Source organism: Cibotium barometz, chromosome 30 (assembly GCF_041138505.1).
Source record: "Cibotium barometz isolate CiBa-2024 chromosome 30, ASM4113850v1, whole genome shotgun sequence".
Taxonomy (NCBI): Eukaryota; Viridiplantae; Streptophyta; class Polypodiopsida; order Cyatheales; family Cibotiaceae; genus Cibotium; species Cibotium barometz.
The window spans coordinates 31,518,304-31,526,855 of record NC_141075.1 but is presented as its reverse complement, the minus strand read 5'-3'; positions in this window follow the sequence as shown (position 1 = coordinate 31,526,855).

Below are 8,552 nucleotides of genomic sequence, written 5' to 3'. Positions count from 1 at the left end.
TTTTAAATCATTTTTAATTGATTCTTAATGCACTTCTATTTCAGGGGAAACCATTTTAGACACTAGAAGGATTTTTATATCCAAAGATATCTCAATTTTGGATTACCTCTCTCTAGATATTTTCTCTCTCTAGGCCAAAGCAGGGTAAAACAAGATCTTTCTTTTATTTCAGAGAGGGACACCTTTACACCTCAAAAGGTGGAGGGAGGAATCTTACATCCTGCCCCACTTAAAAACATGGGATGTCCTCATCTCGCAGGTGGAGTATAATCTCTTTCATCTTCTTCTTCTTCAATCATTTCCAGCGTTACTGCCTTTTGGAAGTGGACGGCCGATTCGGGAACATCTCTCTTTGACTTCCCTTATTCTGAGGTGGAGTCTTGCATTACTTTGGATTGAAACTGAGGGTTGGTTAGAGGGTCTACCTCTAGGATTTCCTTGATTTTGGCGGAAAGGAACCCGATTACTTTGGAAGGAAGGAGCTGGAGTCTGGAATCTTGGTCCCTGATTTTCCTGCCCCGAAAACCTTGATCAATCCATACTGCGATGTCCAAATCCTTGACAGTTATAGCATTTCACTTCCTTGAAACCATCCAAGGCCTTCCCAAGATAAGAGGGTAGGCTGCTCACTCTGCCTTAGTAGGAATAACTTAAAAATTCAAAGGCAATTGCATACCACATATATCAATGTTAAGCTTCTTAATTACCCCAAGAGTTCATACACAAGAATTATTGGCCAAGTTGATATGAAAGGGAGAATATTCATGGTGGCAATACAGCCCAAGCTTTCTGTGGTATCTTGACTCATGCTATTCATGGTAGCTCCTCCTCCATCAATGTAGGCTCCATAAATAGTTAAGCCCTAAATAATCACATCATTGGAAAATCATGCAAATGGAATGTAACATAACTTGCCTCTTTGTAAAATCCCTTGGACCATTGCTTGGATGACATCGTGCAAATAGCTCTCCTGACCATTGTTTCCTCATACTTGGACTAACGGACAAAATTTACAGAAGAGTCATGTCCACCTTGAGTGTTCGTAGATGCTACATCAAGTCATAGACCTTGATGCACCTTGGCGAAGCTCAAAATCACCCAATATGATCTTCCTGCTTGAGCTCTTCTTCTTGTGTTTCCATGCCACATGAGAAGTCTCAACCTCGTCCATGTTTTCCTCCACTTAAGTATTACGAGTTATTTTGCCCACAAGAACTTCTGCCTTAACTTCACAGAGCTATCTCCTCAATAAACATGCCCAATACATAAGCTCCTTGCATAGAAGATGGATTGGCCTCTTAGAGGAGAGCCTTGGATAATTGTGATGCATATGGCCAAGACATTAGCTCCTCCTGGCATAGAAGATGGATTGGCCTCTTAGAGGAGAGCCTTGGATAATTGTGATGCATATGGCCAAGACATTAGCTCCTGGCATAGAAGACGGATTGGCCTCTTAGAGGAGAGCCTTGGATAATTGTGATGCACATGGCCACGTTCTCGACAATGAAAACACTCCACCCTCCCTTATCTAGGTTGAGTATTTTTTGTTGTTTCTACAATACTGAACTCAAAAGTTAGCAAACTCATGAACTAAACAATCAATGGAACTCTCACCTTGAGGAACAACAATCGGCATTTGTGTAAGAACCAATTCTGTAAACGGTGGAGGTCACAAAGCCAACTACATCTTTTTCTCCTTTTCCTCGTCAATCCAAATTACATCTTGAAGAGTGGTCTTAAAGAGCCAATTCTGAAGATGGTGGAGGTCACAAAGCCAACCACATTTTTTTCTCCTCCTCAACAATCCAAATTGCATCTTAAAGAGTGGTGGCCTTCATCTTGAACCTTAATTTTGTAACACGAGGTCCAAAGCATCAATAAAGTGATTTAGCTTCACAAAAGTAGCCTATCAGGGCTAGGAGCATGGGTTGTGTTAAAATGGAAGCAAAGTGATGAGCTATGGTGGATCAAATGCAAGAATCAACATCATTAGCAAAGTGATTAGATAAAGATAATTAAGATAAGATTAGTGAGGAATTAACTGATAGATTAATGTAGGCATGGATACTCAAAAACCAGCAAATACTCATTAGGCAAATGCCTCAATTTATAGTGTTTACATCCACAAGATGCCAAGCATCTAATCCCACTGATCTCTCCTTGATTCACTCCACCTCTTTTGCTTGATTCTCTCCACCTCTTCACTTTTCCTAGAATATCTCCACACATCCTAGAACTTCTCATGCTACCCTTTATTCTCTCCCAGTAGATACCTCTCACCTTTTCACTGCTACTCACTCATTTATAGACTCTCTTTTATAGCCTCTTGCTAAGGGCTTGTTCTTGCACATACCCATTCACTTGTATATTTCAACACCTCCCCCCCTCAAGTGAATAATCCTAGCACACCTGGATCCTATACCAAGTTTCCCTCTTACTTGGTAGCCCATGACCAGTGCCTCAAGTCCCTAACTCATAGTCCTTGACACACACTCTCTCTCTATGTGTCCAAGGCTACTATAAGTGCCCGTGACCTTGACTAAAGTGCTCACACATACATCTACCACATGGCCTACATCATCGGTGGCTTAGAGGTGGTTTTACTCTGTTGGGGCAGGTTACATTGGGTTGTGGGGTTTCTCTCTCTTTCTCTCTCAGAAAAGATGATCTGACTCCACTTCCTTTTATAGGAGTCTCCATGAAGTTTGTCGATGTCGTTCCTTCTTCACTGGGTTTGCTAAAGTAGTCTCTTGCCATGTTTCCTGGCTTCCCACAGTTGTGGCAAGTGAAGGTCCTTCCTCCTCCCCTACCTCTTCCTCGTCCTCGTCCTCTCGTGAGAATCCTCCCCTACCTCTTCCTCTTCCTCGTCCTCTCGTGAGAATCCTCCTCGGGTGAAGAATGCTTTTTTCTCTCCAACTGTTGAGTCCACCCCTTTCTTCTCTTTGACCTTGGTCTCTTTCTCTCTAGTAGAGCTCCTTCTATCTCATGCAGCTTCAATTCAAGTACATTCTTTAAGGTTGCCATGATATTTTCATATTCACCTTTGTCTACACTCTTCAGAAGCACTGCTAGTGCCTCATCATCCTCTACCTTCTTTAAGGTTGCCATGATATTTTCATATTCACCTTTGTCTACACTCTTCAGAAGAACTGCTAGTGCCTCATCAACCTTCTTTAAGGTTGCCACGATATTTTCATATTCACCTTTGTCTACACTCTTCAGAAGCACTGCTAGTGCCTCATCATCCTCTACCTTCTTACCAATGGCTGCCAGTTGTTGCTTAATCTTTTGTATTTGTTCAAGTGTGTGATTAAAGGTTCACTTTCCTTGATATCAAGTCTGTAGAATTGCATTAGCAGATTTATCTTTGAATTTTTTGCTTGAGTGTCAAATAATTTATTGAGTTCATCCCATGCATCTTTTGCCCATTGTATCCCTGTGATGTGGTGAATGATTTTATCATTTAAGCTAAGTGCAATGAGTCTAATGCTTTCTCATTCCTACTCTTCCACTCATTCTCCCCAATTACCTCTGGGCATTCATCTCTTCCCTCAACTAGCCCCCACAGATTGTTCCTCATGAGCAAATACATGGTCTTTGTTTGCCATGTATAAAACTACTCCCCATTAAATTTAGCTATTTCTTGTGTTGTGCTCATGATGATGTGAAGGGGGTCTTACCTCTTGATACAATTCAAGATTCAAGGGCAGTGTCTACCCTTTTACAACTCAAATCTGGTGTTAAATGATCATTACAACAGATTTATCTGCACAAAAATTACATAAAATCAAGGGTAATAAATCTGTACTGAATGATTGGATTATCAAACCATCTCTGAATTGTAATAATCTGAAGTCATAGGGATCTATATCAAATACCCAATGGTAAATTTGAACCCTCAATTGCACCAAAATATAGTGATTAATACTGATTAATCATTGATTAGTGTTGATTAGTAAAATAATCCCTTGTTTTGTGTGTAAAAAACATAGTGTACAGGGAGGCCAGATCTGGGGCCTTAGAGTTCAAATGAGCTCAACTCCTTTCAAATGCATCAATAGCAGTTAGTTTAGTAGAGGATCAAGCCAAGAAACAAAAGATTTGACCAAACATTGAATGCTTAATCTCTGTTTTACCAAAGTCACTTGCAGATTATATATTTGATGCAGACCTTGATGCCACTTCTCCTTGAAGAATTTCACAAATCTGACATCACCAGCATGTAGAGCACCCTTGAAAACCTCTAGGGCCAAGAGGAATTAGACCAATTCCTTCTGTGGAAGAGTAGATCTACAAATTGCTTCAAAAAATTGGCACTTGCAAAATCGTGAATTTTGGCAGCTTCTCCCGGTGCTTTGATGAATTGATTCGACTGTGGGGAGTGTAGCTAGATGAGTCTAAAAGCTGGAAGCCTATTGTTAAGGCTGGAGGGAGAGGGAGTTCCTCCACCAGCAGCTCTGGGGGTGTAGAGAATGGTTGAAAAGAGGCTAAAAAAGTGATTATCTCTTAATCCTAATTAATAGGATGATTAGCAAGATAATAAGATCATAAATTGGATGGATCCTAAACTAGGCTCTGATACCGTGTTAAAATGCAAGAAAAGTAATGAGCTATGGTGGATCAAATTCAAGAATAACCATCATTAGTAAAGTGATTAGATGATGATTAAGATAAGATTAGTGAGCAATTAACTGATAGCTTAATGTAGGCATGGATACTCAAAAACCAGCAAATACTCATTAGGCCAATGCCTCAATTTATAGTGTTTACATCCACAAGATGCCAAGCATCTAATCCCGCCGATCTCTCCTTGATTGACTCCACCTCTTTTGCTTGATTCTCTCCACCTCTTCACTTTTCCCATAATATCTCCACACAAGTATGTGAATCAATATCATGTGTCTTTTCTATATCCTTCTTGCCCTTTCCCTTATCCTTATTCTTAAACAAGTAGTCTTTAGACAAATGTAATTTCTTCCCACAAGAGTAGCACCGGATCCAACCTTTCTTCTATACTGAAGCAAGTGCATGGTCATGACCATTAAGAGACACCTTGACCTTACCTTGTGAAACAAGGGGAAGGACTCTTCTTCAAAGAGAAGGAAGTTGAGGTCATTAAAATCTAACGTGCTTTCTGTGATATAGCACCACAAAGCCCGAGAAACCACATCATACTCTGAAGGAAGATTTGTGAGGATAAGTACAACCAACTAAAAAAAGGACAAGGCAGCACCCCTTGCCATTGGTCACATGGATAACCTTGGCCTTCATTAAAAACGACTACTTCAAACTATTAGCAAAAGAAATTTCCAGACTATAGAGTTGCCCTTACAAAGTAACTACCCTTGCAAAGTAACTACCCCTCACCAAGAAATCTCGTGCATAGAGATCCTCTAACTTGGACGAAACTTGATATGTAGGGGAAAGAGTCAACATGGACGATGAGACCTCCTTTATAATGGTCCACACAAGCATTGAGTGTGCCTTCGAATCACGATCTTCCTAGTCTTGTAATTTGTGCAAGGAATTTATCCTCCTTATCCAACACCTTGAGTTTTGAGGATGCTCCGGCTTCTTCTCACTCACTACCCTAAATAATCTCCCATAAACCCTTATGAATAAACCAAACCCACAGATTCATCTTCCAATGAGCATAGTTGGTTCCATCCAACTTGTCCTCCTTGTCCATATAGGGAGGAGCCATATCCACAACATCAAAGTACGCTGCAAAAAATGAAAAATCTCAGCACTCTAAGACTTCTCTTGAGCACTTTCCAATGGAGCAAGGCACGAGGAGGACCAATCAACCCCCTCTCAAATCTAAAAGAGAAAGGGGCTAGACAACAAAATGCATCGGAAACACCCAACTAGAGGGATGGGAAGCCAGAAAGAAGAGGAACTATCAAGGCCACTTTTGTCAAGCTACACCACACGTAAATAGACCACCTCCAAAAGCTATCCTTGTTATAAAATAGTACACACTCCTTGCAAAACTACTACAAACACTTTGGAACGTAGAAATAGCACATCTTCACCTAGCATGAGAAAATGTAAGGGGCAGGAGCAGGGTAAGAAGAAAATGCTGAGAGGAAGGAGGGCGAGCAAGAGAAAAAATGCAGCCACACCTAGTTGCTCCAAAAAATGCACCACTACAATAAGAACGCTACACTCAAGAAAACACAAGAAGAGAGGGAAGCAAGAAAAAATGCACATGGGTAGTTGTTGGGACCTAGTCGTCTTATGTTGGAGTATGCACAAGTTTGATTAGCAAGAGGATTACAATTGCAATAGCCAACAGATGAGCATTACAATGTGCTTGTGAATAAAATACAAAACAAGTGATGGAGGCCTTTTATATAGGAAGGCTAATAAGCTGGCCGTCTGCACATAAACTATCCAGACAGTAACCCCCAACTTGTTTATTGTAGTTGGTTTGTATAGCAAGGTTATTCCCAGAGTACTTACGCCTAATGAACATGTGTGTGGTGATGGTTTATATGCCAATGGAATAATTATGTATTAATTTATTATTGGATATTTTGTAGGTGAAGATGTCTCAGAAGATTGAGGTGAAAGTGCACATATTCAAGCAAGGTGGTGGCTACTCACTTTTGGGTTGAAAAGTAAAACTAGCCAAGCAAGAAATTTAAACGAGCAGAGCCCTTGAGTGTGGTGATAATGTAAATCAGTTTAGAAGGAAGGATTAGTAAGGCGATTTAAGGGGGAAGCAAGGTTAAACAAAGCAAACAAGAGGCACAAGATAATTGATGTGTATCTTGAGCAGAAGACGAAGCTTTGAACAAGGCATAGAGGAAACAAGGAGCACACGAGTTCTGAGAAAAAGATGGAAGTTATGAGCGGCAACTTACTGAAGTAGAAGACAAGTTCTGGGCACACAAACAAAGGGTCAAGCTTAAGTTGTAGTGTCTTCAAACAAAAAGGACTGAAGAAGACACACACAAGTATGGAGAAGGGATGGAGGCGAGCATGTAATTTGTGCTAAAATACTAAAGGATTTAGAGGACACATGGGAGGTGATGAGGGAGATAATGTGCCAAAGAAAAATGGAAGTGGTGAGTGTGAGGATAGACACCTTAAGGGGGCGAGTATGAAAGTGGCATGGGGAGGCAAGTAGGAAAATGCATGGGAGGCACAACCATGAAAAAAAGGAGGGGGAGGCGAGCATGAAAAAATTTATCACCTTGGAGGAGGGGGGTGAGTATGAGAAGTGCCCTGGGGAGCCGAGGACACTTAGAGGAGGAGGAAAGATGACCAATGTGGGAGAGGCAAGGAAGGGAGAAAGTATTGGGAGGTGAGCATGGAGAGGGGGGAGGCAAGTATGAGAAGTGCCATGGGGAAGATGAGTATGTAAAAAAGGGGCCATGGGGAAGACGAGTATGTAGAAAAGGGGCAAGTATGAGAAGGGGCCAAGAGGGGGTGAGAAAGATCCTAGGTAAAAAGGTAGGGAAAAGGTGAAATTTTCTATACATGCGAATGCATGGAGATTACAATGTGTGAAGGGGCAAGGATGAGATGGCGAGTAAAGGTTAGGCCCACCCTATGGTGTAACGAAGGCGAATAGCAATGAACTACCCATGTGTGAAGGGGGCAAGTGGACGACGATGAAGACGATGACTGGACAATAGATGTGACGGAGCAAGTGGAGCATGGAAATAGCTGAACTATGAGGTGCGATTGCATACATAGAGCAAGGAGGGAGGTGCCCGCCATGAAAGATGAGGTGATAGAGGGTGAGGAGTGAGAAGCATATGTGATAGGATCCCTTAAACCTACTACCTCATAGTGCTTTGATTGAGGGTGGTGGAGTCGCTTGTTACCTCTATGATGTCCACCACCATGTAGGATGGTCTTTCACTGTGCTTGGAGCCAATCAAATAGTTTAGACTCATCATCATGGGGTATAAGGTCTTCTTCAAACATGGGACAAGACGTGGTTAATTGAGGTGTGGGATACAAAGTGGGGGCTACCATGGCTCCATGGATCTCTTAGTTTATACCTTCTTCCAATTTCAGCTCGTGTGTTCCTCGCTAACAAACGATCAGTACTCCTATATTTTTGAGCCACGATCACCCACCAATGAGTAATCCTCATTGACTTCCAAGAGCTACATCACTACAAAGTCAAGCAAGAATGAGATTCCCTGGATTACTATAGTGATGCTCCACTAGGGCTATGGGGTTCACTTCTCGTTAGTGATCATCTAGACACACAGAAGTTAGCTAGTCTCATTATCTAGAGACCCACTACATGAAGTGAAAATTCTAGCATTCAAAGGCACCATCAATAATTACCCTAGAAAGTGGGGTGCCATGAATCTCCAACAGAGAGGCGTGGGCTTTGGTAGTCAGTAAGGGGGGTGTGGTTGATACCCATGCAATTAGGAATGTGTGACCATGTGGGAAGTGGGAGCCCACCAACTACCCACCACTAGACTTGGGTGGCTTACCTTAAGCTGCTCCAGTGGTGCAAAAGGAATTGTAGGACACTAGGAGGCTCACCACCATCTTATTCTCCCAGAATAAGATGGTGT